The sequence below is a fragment of the Lygodium microphyllum genome, chromosome 25, assembly GCF_053477565.2.
Source record: "Lygodium microphyllum isolate KBCC chromosome 25, Lygodium_microphyllum_v1.1.10, whole genome shotgun sequence".
In the NCBI taxonomy this organism is placed as follows: domain Eukaryota; kingdom Viridiplantae; phylum Streptophyta; class Polypodiopsida; order Schizaeales; family Lygodiaceae; genus Lygodium; species Lygodium microphyllum.
Genome location: NC_141159.1, coordinates 125997652 through 126010394, shown reverse-complemented (window position 1 = coordinate 126010394; position 12743 = coordinate 125997652).

Genomic DNA, 12743 nt, shown 5'->3' with positions numbered 1-12743 from the left:
ACCCATTTGGTCTATGCTCAACTTCTTATAGTGTGTGGCCTAAAGTCCTTATCAACTACAATATCCCTCCATGGCTTTCTACGAAGAAAGGACATCTCATCCTTAGCTTACTCGTTCCTGCCCACTACAAAGTCAAAAATATGGACGTGTATCTTTGTCCATTAGTCGATGAGCTTAAGATTTTGTGGGAGAAGGAGGTCACCATACAAGATATGAGCAAGCGCGATGGTCGACGGTCCGCCAATATTCGAGCCACTCTCATGTGGACGATGCATGACTTTCTGGGATTCCGAGAGTGCTCATGTAAATATGCTTTTGTTCTCGTTGGTAATATCTATCACAGCTCGTTCAAGTTTGTATTCATTGGATAGAGGTATTGGGACAGGTTTGGTTACCTCAGGTTATCATGCATGTCCATTGTGCGGGCCACAGTTAGACTCCCAAAGGTCACGAACCATGAAGAAGATGGTATATCAAGGACACACCGCTTCCTTGCCAGAGGGTCATGAACTTAGGGAAGGTTTTTTTGGATGACCTCCAATACATATGAATGCCCAAAGTTGGTACGAGCTGAAAATGGTCCACATGGAGTCACATCCAAACGGAAGTTTTCTAGGAGTTTCCATATTGGACCCACTTACAGATCAACCACTTGTTGGATCCCATGTATATTTTCAACAAGAATGTGGGCAGCTTGCTATGGGACCACATCACAGGAAAGAGAGACACTATAGGGGCATGAATGGATTTGAAGGAGGTAGGCAAGATGGAGGCACTTTGGCTACAGTTGAGTGCTGATGGTCGCTTGCAGCTACCTTGCGCTCCTTGGATTTTATTCACTAAAGAAGAGTGCACTGTGAAGCAAATAGTCATGTCTATCCGCACTCCGACGGGTATAATGCGTTCTCTTAGGTCTGCATTTTCTAAAGACGACTAATTATCAGGGCTAAAATCCCATGATTGGCATAAGATATGTCAGGTTTGTACTATAAATGGGTTGTAAGTGGCCTGTGTATCTTGCTATTTGGAGTGTAGTCATTATTCATAATGCTTTCTCATTTGTGGCAGTTTGTACTACCGATCGCGGTCGCAAGATGCCTTACTCTAGAAATACGCGGGGCAATTTACAGGTTGTCAACTTTAGTGCAATGGATATCACGGAAGGAGATTAAGACATCCTCTATTGAATCCGCGAGGCAGGGAGCAGTGGAGACGGTCTGTCTCTTTGAGAAATACATACCTAACAACATGCTCATGATACAAATCCACTATCTTGTGCATTTGTAGATGAAGTGGAGATTGTTGGACCTGTCTATACACGATGGATGTTCTTCTTCGAGCGCTTGACAAGGAGCTTGGCCAGAAGGTAGCATGGCTGAAGGTTGGTTGGTGTCTGAGGCGCTAGTGCATATTTCACAATGGCTATCAATGGTGGATTTAGACAACAGTATGCTATGGTCATCACTAAAGAATGATGATAGACTAACTGAAGATATGGTGGTTGGAAATGGGATAGAAAAAAGAATGGATGTTGCAATGGAGGAGAAAGTGAATCACTTTTGTATGTTGTACCATGCCTCTATGGAGATGTGGCTCGCTAGGTACCAGCAAGCTAGGAAAGATAGAGAGGAAGCACGATCTAAATTTCGATGTAGTATGCACCATCAACTGATTCGATATCCTGAGGGCATGGAGGAGATGCTGCGGTTTATGTCAACACGATGGTTGCATGAAGCTTTGACTGCAGTGTCTCGCGAAGGGGTGGAGGTCTCAACCGAGGAGTGGGAATTCTCAAGGGGATGTAGTCCAAAGGTGATGACAAGTTTAGGGTTTGTTGTATCTATATTTTATATGCGACAAACTAATTGAGTGTTTCAATGTATAGTACAAAATATATAGTGCAGCATGGTCGCGCCGACGGCATTTCTGCATGGAGCATCTTAACAAAATGTGCTCCACAACAGATTGTGGTATCATGGCAAGGTTCAAGCAAGAGAGCCGATGACAAGTAACGGATCCAAAAGCGGCTATAGATGAGATGGAGTATTTTGGGAACTTGCAAAGTATTGTTACGATGGATTATCGTAGCTTCTCCATGATACTATTCGATGTGCAGTGGTTCAAAATGGTACTTGAAGGAGTTGGAGCAACAGTTTGATGAGGTCCATTTGGATTTCTCGAAATAGATTCAAAAAAAAAAGGACAGATTTGCGCGATACCTTTGTGTTGCCGGTCCATTGTGAATAGGTGTATAAACTCATTTGTTTTTTTAATTGTATTACGACATGGTACATGTCACAATAGTTAAATCTCTCTTGTACATGATTGTGAACATGTAATCTTCTATCCAAACCCCCGATAACCTTGATGGTGGTATGTTATACCTTCAGCTCCCCAAAGTGCAAGAGTATATAATCAAAGCAATGTTCCGAGCATAGATGATGATAATTTGCAAATAGAGGGGTCGATATTGCAAGGGGTGGAGGCCACCGAAAGCTTGGAGCATGTAGAGGAGCCAGATCGAGTAACAATGATGGAAATATAGGAGTGAGAATAGGTGGACTCATCCTTTTGTGGTGACATGTCTATCGACCTTCCAGTGTATGCCGAGTTGTGTCAAGAGATTGACATGCGACCATAGGATACTTCATACTTGGAGCATCCACCTAGTCAATTCGTTGACTAATCGCTTATAAGGGTACATAAGATATGCATTTTAAGTAAGATCAGTTTACCATGCTTTGTATGATCTAAATTAATTATGCTAACATCATTTTTTGTCTGTGCAGGTGACCTTTGTGGATATTTAGATCATCAGGATGAGTCAAGAGATGAGCAATGATGAGCTGCATGAGATCTTAATGCGCATATCTCTAGATCAGATGGCGAGATTCAGAGACATGGCAGACCAAGAGCTGTCTTGGACACCGTCAGGCCCTCTACTAGATCTACTTTGGCGTGTCCGATGCTTCAGTTTCGAGCAGACGAGGTTGACTCTCTAGACTTGGGCCAGACAGAGGGAGTGGTTCATGGGGATGCTACAGAGATCCGGATGCAGTGAGCCTGCGGTCAGCTCAAGATACAGGTGCTACTCCTCGCTCTCATGGCAGTTCTAGAGAGCGTGGCTTAGGTGGTTGCTGTGGAAGCACAAACATGGTGTCTTCTCTCATTGTTCTGCTGGAGTTGCGTCATCTCCGGGATTTGTCACACATATGGGGACGTCTACTCCACTCACTCCGGCTTTTGCTCAATCGTCCGCAGCACCCCTATGGTGCTACTCCGATAGATACTACCCGGTCGGTACACTAGATGTACAAGGGTCTCCTGGATATGCCCAGGAGCGTAGTCGCAGGTGGGAGAGGACCCATCCTAGGCATACCCCAGAGGGGTATGCCTACCTTGTAGATGATAGGTCAGGAGCCATCATCATGAATGATGAGGGGAGGAGGGTGATGGCTCGCATGAGAGAGTTGTGCCAACAAGTTTTTCGGCACAATGTCTTGGATCATTGAAAGAACATACTGCAGGGGAGCAAGGACTACATAGTAGCATCCTTACATGAGGAGTTTTTGATACCAGCCCGCAGAGCAGATAGATTTTCTACGGGCTGGATGATGGAGTGCATGCATGCATATATGTCACACAGATGATTAGATGCATGCAAGGCACTCAAGAGTGGGGCTGCAAAGCTCGAGTGGCTAGATGCGGACGACTGGCGCCGACTCAAGGAGGAGGCTACAGATTCTCCAGGACGTTGGAGACAGCAGTGCAAGGCGGCGAGGGCACGACTAGAGGTCGGAGTGGTCCATCATCTTGGGAGTGGCGGCCACATGACATATTTGGAGGACTTTGTAAGTTTTTCTTTTGTTTTGCTTGCTTTTTTTTTTGCAATATCCTTTGTATTGACAATCGTGTTTCTAATAGTTATATTTTATTTTCTTTGCAGCACTCCATTACAAATCGTGATCCCATCGGCCTTGAGACTCAATATGCAGAGAGGCATGATCTCATTACATTGATCAACCGATTGTATGGATGTGGTAGTCTGACCTTGTCTTTTTGCACCTAATAGGACCACCACTCTGTCACCCTTTTTAAATTTTGTAAACCACTTGGGTAGATCCTGTGGTTTCCTCTGCCTTTCTGCTTCTAAGTCCCTTGCTTGCTTCCTGGCCTCCTCTTTTAGCCTCCTGCGCCTCAGGTGGACTGGCAAGTCTCCCTTGGTGTGTTTGACCTTAGAGGGTTGCGGTATCTCGGGATCGCTCTCAGTGCTAACTTCCGACTCCGAGTTGAACTCGTATCCCTCACTTGAGGAAGGTGTTTCCCCAGGGGGTCGTAGTTTCGAAGGTAAATCTGTCTTGAGCACTGGGATTACCCATGGTTGTGCTACTCCGACTTGCTCGTAATCTACGGCTCTCCTATTTGTTCTAGCCAGGATCTGCCACACTCCAGTAGCATGACTCCTTTTTCGCTCCGACTGATCCCTTCTCTCCTAGGCCTCAAGTTTGCCCTGATTTGTTCTATCGCTTTTCCCTTCGTGTCGTACTCTATTGTGTCTACCTCTTCTTCACTCTCTTCTCCCATAGAGTGACAGTCCTCATACTCCTCATCATTCGGGTCCTGTTCTTCTGACTGCTCATCATCCCCTAAGCTTCCCTCTTCAATCTCCTTGTCGTAAGTAACTAAAGCCCAGTTATATAACAAGTTTAGGTCATGGACCTTGGTCCATTTCCATTCTGGTTTAGCTAAAAGGTCACGTAGAGGTTTTAAGTTAGCAGCCAAATTGCCATTCAATTTATCGGTCAGATACTCTACGATTTCTTGAAGCTCTAATTTTTTGTTGGGGATGCAGGACGAGGCCGGTTTACCTGGGTTGAGTGAGCTTCCTGCCATCATGTAGAGTGGCACAACTGGCTCCTCAGTTGGCATGGTAGTGGTTTTAGTAGCCTGCTGATGTGGTCCTTCCTCATCCGAGAATGGTAGGTCAATGGTTGCCAACACGTGCATCCAATCCCTCTCATCCTTAGGGCAAGGAATATATCTAGTGAGTGATCCGTAAGGTTTGGTTGTTTGAGTATCGCCTTTTAGCATAGCCGAGATGGCAGCTAGGTCAACAGGGGTCGTCGTCCAAGTGTCCATCTCTACCCTCACTGCACTAGTTATGTTCCGTAGGAAAATCAACCCATTGCCCCAATCCTCTATGACTCGCGCATTCCTCATCCAAGGTTGGCCTAATAGTATGTCGTAATCCACTCCCTTCATGACAATGAAGTTTACCGAGAATTGCACACCGGCAATATTTACCGGCCAATTCTTTAAGACCCCAAATGGTCTTACCTTCATTCCGTTTGCTAGCGTGACATTGAATCTAGCAGTCTCTACATGAGGGTTTCCCCATGCCTGTAGGACTGCATGGTTTAGCACACTAACACCGGCGCGCCTGTGTCTACAATTCCTTTCGGAGTCATGTCTCCTAAGGCTAGGATGGGCAAAACTACGTGCATTTCAGTGCCTTCCCAAAAAGCATTGATGTGCAAAGACTTAGGATCTGAGTGTAGAGTTAGACTTGGGATCCGTGTAACTGCATCATGATCTTGCAGATCAGCACCTGCAAGCCTTGCGTGTCCCTCGATCGAGTCTTTTAACTCCTGTCACAAGGAGTGATTTTTCCTAAGCAGATCCTCCAAGCTTAGAGTTACTGGAGTGGATAGCAAAGTTGTGAGGAGGTTGTTGGACCCTTGTCTTCCTCTGAGGCTAATAGTTCTAGGCCATGCATTCTGTCTGCCTTGGTAAGCTTCCCCCCAGCCTTGCTGCTGAGTCGCTCCTAGTGGTGCAGGTATGCTCCCAGCCTGTGGTTTTGAGGTGAGACTGGTGTGCTAACACTGGAGAAGTCGTCCATAGGGTCTTCCAATGTGGGTTCAGCATCTTCAAGGTGCTTTTGGGCGTCCTTGACCCACTCCTTGACCTTGGCTATAGCCTCGAGTTGCCATTTGGGGTGGGGATATTCCCCTATCTTGGCACTCCCTAGCTCTGCTGTCTTAGGAGCCGAGGTCTTTGCCTCTGCATTTGTGACCTTCTTTCCCATTACTAGTGTGGTCGTTTCCTCGATTTTAAGGGTTATCTTCGCATCGGTTCTCTTTTTTCGTCTCCTCCGGCTTTTCTTCCCTATTGAGGTTGCATCAAGGTTACTTGGCCCTGGCAAGGAGATGCTTGCTTGTTTCGTCTGAGCTTGCGTCATAGCATGTAGTGGGATGGGCATATCCTCACTACCAAAGTTTCCACTCCAAAGAGCTCCAAAGGCACCGATGGCATGTTGGCAGTGCTCGTTGATGGCTTCCGCCTAGGACAGTCAGGAAACAGATGTGTGATTCCACACTTTATGCATTGGAGATCCGCTTTGTCTTTGTTAGCTTGTTCTCGCTCTGGGCAGCGTGATGAAATGTGGCCTGGGTGGCCGCAAGTCCAACATGTGACTGGATCCTGGCTAGGCCCTCCAAAGCCTCTACCTCGTCCTCTTCCTAAAGCCATCACCGGCACTGGCCGATAGTCCATCAGGACTGGGTTTCCCTCCTTGTCATAGGATACATACGGATTGACATATGCCTCTTCCTCATTAGGCTTCCCCACAAAGTGAACAGGAGCATCGCTAGGTGGGTGAGCCATAAAAGGCCCTGGTGGCTTGGGTATACCAGTTGGGTTCATCTCCAGCCTAGGCACGACAGGTCTTGAGTCAGTTGGTACTGGAAGAGCTAACTGGGTTCCCTTGCCAAAGAAATTTGGTGGCCTATTACCTAAGTATGGAGGGTTGTATTGCTGTGTGTATGGGAATCTCCTCGGCATTCTGCAATGTGCTGCATCATGTCTAAATCTACCACAATTTGAGCACGGCCGAGATCTAGGATCTTGGCACTCCACTGGGAGGTGATTGCCGCTACAGTACACACATTGTACATGCAATCTCACAGGCTTTCTAACGAGGTCTTGCAACCGCGCAATCTCCATTCTCATCTCTGCCATCCCTTGGTCATGGTCTACACTCTTTCCCTTGTCCTGCACGCTAGTAGCTGCTTTTTTCCCTAAGGTGGTTGATCTATCAAGGTCCCTCTGGCTTGCACTATCTCAGTTGGTAGTCCTCATGCTACATTCTCTAAGTTGATCATCTACGCGTATTGCCTTCTCAAAGACTAGAGCTAGCACATCTCATTGTAAGGTGAAGTTACTGGCCAAAGCCTTGTAGAGCTCCTCGCTCCGAATCCCATTCATGAACACTATAGATACTGCCCTCTCGGTAGGTCGCTCATTGGTAGGGATTCTCTTATAGAGGCTAGCGCCTGAGTAACATAATCCCTAACGTCCTCCTTCTCCCTTTGACTGATATTCATTAACCTAACAATGAGGTTATCCGAATACCCTACCTCTGAAAACCTCTTGATGAAGAGGCCCTTAAGGCGAGTGAAGTTTGTACGTTCTGCATCATCCAGGCTAGAGTACTAGGTCCTCCCCTTGTCGCCTAAGCACAGGCCGAAGGCTTGAGCTTGTTGCGCTGGGTCAGTAAGACCGTTTGCCTCACATACTTGCTCGAACTGCTCCATGAAGCTGTACGGGTCACTGCTAGGTTCATATCGAGCTAGTTGCTTTGCTACTATGGGGATTCTAGCTTGCCCCTTAGCCCCTTGCGTGATTCCCAATCCTGACAGTAGTGCGGTGGCTAGGGCAGTAGCACTCTATTCCACGGATGTATTGTCCATGAGCCGCTTTGCCACTAGTTCACTCAATGTCATGTCAGCCTCTGCTGCCTGTCCCCTCTCTACGTTCGGTCCGGACTTGGCTGCCCCAGCTAGGTCTAGTACTCGTCTAGCCTCGTACATATCCACGTCTTGCTGTAGCCTTCTAGCCCTTTGCTCATGGTTGTAGGCAATTATGCCTTCCCACACTCTCTTGATAGCTCTTCTCTCTTCTTCCAGGTTAGCCACTACTTCCTCTACAGGTCTACCTTGGATCACGGTCCTGGTGAGCAGATCGTAGTCATGGACCAGTTCCTGGACCGAGGTTGGAAACTCTCCTAAGTCTAATTGGTCTTCCCCTTGGTCGCCTCTTGACCCTGACATTGTTTCCGCTTCCAGCTCCACGAGATTGTCAATGAATCCAATCAGCTCCGGTAGCTTCCACTCCTCTATCTTGTTGCTTCCCATGTCTTTGTGTTTTCTCCAGGTACTACTAGTAGAGCGCTCAGGCACTTGTCTAAGTCTTGGGGTCTTCTCCTACTAGTGGGTTCCTTAATGTTATTAGGTATCCAGATGTGTTCCTTGTTATTTGAAAGCAACAGCGATCCTTACTCATATGTTGTGCTTAGTGCGTACGTGGTGCTTGGTGCGAAAACATGCTTTTCTCTTTTCTTGCTGTGCAAGTTTAGTGGAGCACAAAAGTGAAATGCCGATGCAGAAAGTGTTTAATGCAAACTCCACCTTGTTTCTACCCACGTTCTTAGCCTAATTTGAGTTTTCAACTCGGTTCCCGGCTATTCTATGGTCTTTCCGCACCCTAAGTTCAATTAATCTCTGAGGTTCTAATGGCCAAACTGGGTCCTGGGGGTGTTCAGGGTTGCGTCCTGGGGTTAGGTCTGTGGCAAGGTCAGCAAAAGATCCTTATCTTTTTGTTCTTGCAAGATGATCCGATTCTGGGAATCGGACAGGGATGGTCCGACTCTGGGAGTCGGACGGTCCGATTCTGGGGATCGGACTAGTCTGGTCCAACTCTAACAGTCGGACGGGGAATCGGAGTGGTCTGACTCTAACAGTCTGTGGTGATTGAATGCAGCAGGCATTACGAAGGATTCAAACGCACCAGAATTGCGCCCGTTGCCGATGCAGTCGAACCAACCCGTAGTGGTCCAATCCCCAGAATCGGACCACCCAAGTTCTGGAGTCGGACCGCCCGTCCGATTCCCAGAATCAGACCGTCTGACTGAGAGTCGGACCAGACTGGTCTGATTGCCAGAATCGGACCAACCTGATCAGACGTGCCACATGGCACTCGGACTGCCCATTAGAATCGGACCAGTCCATAGTCAGACCACTTCGAAAATAGGACCATCCCTAACTCTAACAGTCGGACGGGGAATCGGATAGGGATGGTCCTATTTTCGAAGTGGTCTGACTATGGATTGGTCCGATTCTAATGGGCAGTCCGAGTGCCATGTGGCACGTCTGATCGGGTTGGTCCGATTCTAGCAATCAGACGGGTCCAACTCTAACAGTCTGTGGTGATTGAATGCAACATGCATTAGGAAGGATTCAAACGCACCAGAATTGCGCCCGTCGCCAATGCAGTCGAACCAACCCGTAGTGGTCCAATCCCTAGAATCGGACCACCCAAGTTCTGGAGTCGGACCGTCCGATTCCCAGAATCAAACCGTTCGACTGAGAGTCAGACCAGACTGGTCTGATTGCCAGAATTGGACCAACCCGATCAGACGTGCCACATGGCACTCAGACTGCCCATTAGAATCGGACCAGTCCATAGTCAGACCACTTCGAAAAATAGGACCATCCCTGTCCGACTCTCAGTCGGACGGTCCGATTCTGGGAATCGGACGGGCCCAACTCTAACAATCTGTGGTGATTGAATGCAGCAGGCATTAGGAAGGATTCAAACGCACCAGAATTGCGCCCGTCGCCGATGCAGTCGAACCAACCCGTAGTCGAACCAACCCGTAGTGGTCCAATCCCCAGAATCGGACCACCCAAGTTCTGGAGTCGGACCGTCCGATTCCCAGAATCAGACCGTCCGACTGAGAGTCGGCCCAAATTGGTCTGATTGCCAGAATCGGACCAACCCGATCAGACGTGCCACATGGCACTCGGACTACCCATTAGAATCGGACCAGTCCATAGTCAGACCACTTCGAAAATAGGACCATCCCTAACTCTAACAGTCGGACGGGGAATCAGACAGGGATGGTCCTATTTTTAAAGTGGTCTGACTATGGACTGGTCCGATTCTAATGGGCAGTCCGAGTGCCATGTGGCACGTCTGATCGGGTTAGTCCGATTCTGGCAATCAGACCAGTCTGGTCCGACTCTCAGTCGGACGGTCTGATTCTAGGAATCGGACGGTCCGACTCCAGAACTTGGGTGGTCCGATTCTGGGGATTGGACCACTACGGGTTGGTTCGACTACATCGGCGACGGACGCAATTCTGGTGCATTTGAATCCTTCCTAATGCCTGCTGCATTCAATCACCACAGACTTCCCACAACTGATTAGAGCACTAATGGAACACAACGGACTCACTCAAAGCAACACGAATCGAATGCGCCTAGAATCGGGGTCGCATTTCCTCGTCCTGTGAACCAGAATCTCTCTCTCTCTCTCTCTCTCTCTCTCTCTCTCTCAAGACCAACTAAAGAAATGAGTTCTCTTCTGGCCTCCCAGGCCTCTTAAGGTCATTTCCCAGCACTGCAAAACCTTACAACCAGTTCCCTGTCCCTATTCCACCCAGAAACTTGAATCTAGTCCCTTGTTTTCCTGTTTCGAGTAGCAGCCAGAACCTCTGCTTTCTCTTTTCTTACCCTAATCTAACCTTAATCTAGTGCAGGCAATATGAAAAACAAAATGCAGAATAGTAGTCCTAATCTAATGCTTCCAACAAACCCAAATACTTACCTATTCCACGGATTAAAACCACCTAAATCTCCTAGTTATCTCGAGCACTGGTTCAGGCTGCAAACCCTACTTTCATGCTCGATCTGATGCGCCCAGCGCTCAAAGCTCGATTTCGTCGGTCCCGGCAATGGAACCAAAATGTAGGGGAGCTTCAAGCTCTACCCCGAGACCTATGGACCACTTATTGTTCAAGTGTTTCGAACTGAGTGGCCATGGCTACCTCTCACATAGCCGACGCGCAATGCCTACCTTACGGGTGTAGTGAGCTTACCTTGATGCTCGATCGAGTACCCTCCTCTTTCTTGCACACCGGTAGCTCCACGATTCTTGAGGCAAGCTCAAGCAACCTCAATCCCTCTCCCATGAGCTTCATCCTCCATAGCCACGTGCGAGACAAGAGAAGAGAAGAGAGGAGGAGAAGATGAAGAGAGAAGATGGAGAGCTTCTTCTCCAAGATCCCTCACTCTCACACAATCACTCCCTCACACTCTCTCAATCCCTCTCTCAAGCACAAGCAAGAAGGCAAGAAACAAGAGAAGAAGAAGAAGAAGCTTTAGCCACACACAAGAATGAGCTTCCCATTCACTTTTCAACTTTATATACATGCCCTATTTTCCATGGGCGGTCATCCCCCTTTTTTACATGGCCGGCCATTAGCCTAGGCCCCTTTTCTCATTGTTCTTCTATCTTCCTAGCTTCCTTTCCACCGCCTGTCTACATTTACAAATTGCACGGGTGAGAGCCCGGCGCTCTTTTACAAGATTTCAGGGTGTGCCTTTTTATTTTAAAATGCACCTTTCCCCCTTTGCATTTGCCTTGGACTTTTAAGGTTGCCCTTGCGCTTTTGGCCTTTTCTCCTCTTCTTTCTTCAGTCAGGCTACCTTTTTTCCGCCTTTGCCCTGCATCTTTTCCACTTCCTTTTGCTTTCTTCGTGTTGGGGTTAACATGCAAGAAGAAGTGTATATGGAGCAGCCAACAGGTTATGAGGATTTAGAGCATCCCACATATGTGTGCAGGTTAAAGAAGACGCTCTATGGGTTGAAGCAAGCACCTAAGGCATGGTCTAACAAGATTTTAGAGTATATTGTCAATATTGGATTTTGTATATCTGATGCTGATCACTCACTTTATGTGAGAAAGGGAGATGCAGGTTTGGTCATCCTAGTCATCTATGTGGATGACTTGATTATTACAAGCGATAGTGACAATCGGATTGTTGAAGTTAAGGACTTCTTGAAGAAGAAGTTTGAGATGAAAGATTTGGGTGAGTTGAGATACTTTCTTGGTATTGAGGTGATCAGATGTGATGATGGTATATGGCTATCCCAAAGGCAGTATGGCTTTGATATGTTATCCAAGTATGGTATGACAGCATGTAAGCCTCTTTCAATACCATTAGAGAAAAATGTGAAGTTGAGTACCGACATTAGGGATGAGATAGAAGACCCTACTATGTTCAGGAGGATAGTAGGGAGTTTGATTTACATGACTATCACAAGGCTAGACTTGAGCTATGCTGTTGGCCTTGTCAGTCAGTTTATGCAGATACCTAGAAAGCCTCATGTGGATGCAGTTAGACGTATATTGACGTATGTGAAGTCCACTTTACATTATGGACTTTTTTATGAGGCAGGTAAGGATGTGCAGGTCTTTGGATGCATAGATGCAGATTGGGCTGGTAGCATGTCAGACAGAAGATCTACTAGAGGATTTTTGTTTTCCCTTAGTAGTGCAGTAGTTACATGGAGCAACAAAAAGCAACCTATAGTTGCTTTATTGAGTACAGAGGCTGAGTGTAGAGGTGCTGCTATGGCAACATGTGAGGTGGTATGGCTGTAAAAGTTGTTAGGTGATTTGGATGTGCAGGGAGATGGTTCAGTTTTGTCATTCATTGTGACAACATGAGTAACATGCAGGAATCCAATGTTCCATGCTAGGACAAAACACATTGAGGTGCACTACCACTTTGTGAGAGAGAAGGTACTTGCAGGAGAGATTAACTTGATATATGTCAGCACACATGATCAGATAGTTGACATTTTCACAAAGGCATTGGGTGTAGAGAAGCTTCGAAAGTT